General features: G+C 41.8%; 1 non-coding gene across 1 annotated transcript; it reads left to right on the top strand.

Moving 5' to 3' along the window:
* Nucleotides 1-1,624: 1,624 nt before the first annotated feature.
* LOC141675514 (small nucleolar RNA R71) lies at nucleotides 1,625-1,731 on the top strand. Its single transcript, XR_012556162.1, has one exon. It is a non-coding gene; the product is annotated as a small nucleolar RNA R71 (small nucleolar RNA).
* Nucleotides 1,732-2,115: the final 384 nt, after the last annotated feature.

Here is a 2,115-nt window from a genome sequence, read left to right as displayed (position 1 = left end):
ATTAAAGGTAACGTCCTAATCCTAAACCCTCATAGTAAGCTCACCCTTCTGTACATCGATCAGAGTTCGGCCTGTAGCTAAGAATGGTCTCCCTAAGATAATGAGAATTTTCTTATCTTCCTCGAAGTCCAGAATGACAAAATCAGCAGGGAAGATGAGTTTATCCACCTTAACCAAGACATCCTCCACAACTTCTCGCGGATAAGTGGTGGATCGATCAGCCAGTTATAAGGACATGTTTACAGGTTTTGGATCAGGTAGACCAAGTTTCTTGAAGATAGACAATGGCATCAGATTGATGCTATCTCCCAATTCATACAAGCACTTGTCAAAAGATAAGTTTCCAATAGTGCATGGTACCGTGAAGCTTCCTGGATCTTTAAGTTTAGGAGGTAGTTTCTGTTGCAGCACAGCACTGCACTCTTCCGTTGGAGCAACGGTTTCCAACTCCTCAAGTTTAAGCTTCTGAGATAAAATAACCTTCATGAACTTAGCATAGCTCGGCATTTGTTCTAGAGCTTCCGCAAAAGGTATATTAAAGTGCAAATTCTTGAAAACCTCCAAAAACTTGGCAAACTGCTTGTCGAACTTCTGCTTCTGAAGCCTTTTAGGATATGGAGGAGGCGGATAGACTTGTTTATCCCCTGTATTATCTTTAGGAGTAGTGTTTTCAACAACATTATTCTTCGGTTCCACTTCGCCATCCTTTTTCTCAGCTGAATTAACAAAATTGTCAATTTCTGGAATTTGAGAGGGCGCGGGCGCGCTGCCTTTCTGGACAAAATTTTCAGCTTCTTTATTTTGATGATTTTCAGGGTTAACGACCTTTCCAGACCTTAAGGTGATTGCCTTAAGCTGTTCTTTAACTTCCCTCTTGCCTGGATTAGCTTCCGTATCACTCAGAAGAGTTCCTTCTGGTCGGTTCAATAAAGCGTTAACAATTTGCCCTATTTGATTCTCCAAAGTCTTGATCGAAACTTCTTGGCTTTTGCACATAAGCTTCAACTCCAATTCATATTTTTCATTCGAGGATGGACCGGCACCTCCAGGAGATTGTTGTTGCATCCTTCTGGCTGAAATTGCTGCCTTGGTGCAAACTGTTGTTGAAAACCAGGAGGCTTGAATTGCTTGTTTCCAAATTGATGGTATGGCTGTTGTGGTGGTTGCATACCAGCCTGATTATTGCTCTAACTGAAGTTAGGATAGTTGCGGTTGTGAGGATGATAAGTAGCAGGAACAGGTTGCTGCAACCTCTGAAAGTTGCTCACAAATTGAGCTGATTCACTAGATATATCACATTGCTTCGTCGCATGCAATCCTCCACAAAGCTCACAAACACTCATTATCTGTTGAGCATCATAGTTAGTCAGAGAATCGACCTTCATAGTCAATGCCTTTAGCTGCGTAGTGATAGCCGTAGCTGTATCTACCTCCAGAATTCATGCTACCTTGTGGTAGCCTCTGAGTTGGATTCTGATATTCATTCGCAGCCATCATCTCAATTAGCTCATAAACTTCCTCATAGCTCTTAGCCCATAAGGCTCCACCTGATGCTGCATCGAGCATATGCCTTGAGTGTGTTTCTAAACCATTATAAAAGCAATTGATCACCATCCAGCCATGCATTCCATGATGAAGACAGTTCATAAGCATCTCCTTATAGTGCTCCAAAGCTTCACATAAAGATTCACCCGATAGCTGCACGAATTGAGTAAGAGCATTCCTGATTGCAGCTGTCTTTGTCATATGGAAGAATTCAGTAAGGAATTTTCGAGCAAGATCCTCCTAAGTCGCAATAGAACCAGCTGGTAGAGAGTGTAACAAGCTCTTAGCTTTATCCCTCAGAGAGAATGGGAAAAGTCTCAGTTTCACAGCATCTTCAGAAACATTATTGAACTTGAAGGTGTCACATATCTTGATGAAATCCCGAATGTGCATATTGGGATCTTCCGTTGGAGCACCCCCAAACTAGACTGAATTCTGCACCATCTGAATTGTGCCAGGCTTAATCTCAAAGGTATTAGTTGTGATAGCTGGCCTAACAATGCTAGATTGAATGTCATTGATCTTTGGTTGAGAATAATCCATTAACGCTTTCGTTGTTGTTGCTGTTTC

The sequence above is a fragment of the Apium graveolens genome, chromosome 7 (genome assembly GCF_009905375.1).
Source record: "Apium graveolens cultivar Ventura chromosome 7, ASM990537v1, whole genome shotgun sequence".
NCBI lineage: Eukaryota > Viridiplantae > Streptophyta > Magnoliopsida > Apiales > Apiaceae > Apium > Apium graveolens.
Note: the sequence above shows the minus strand (reverse complement) of the source record. Positions and strands in the feature narration are given on the sequence as shown.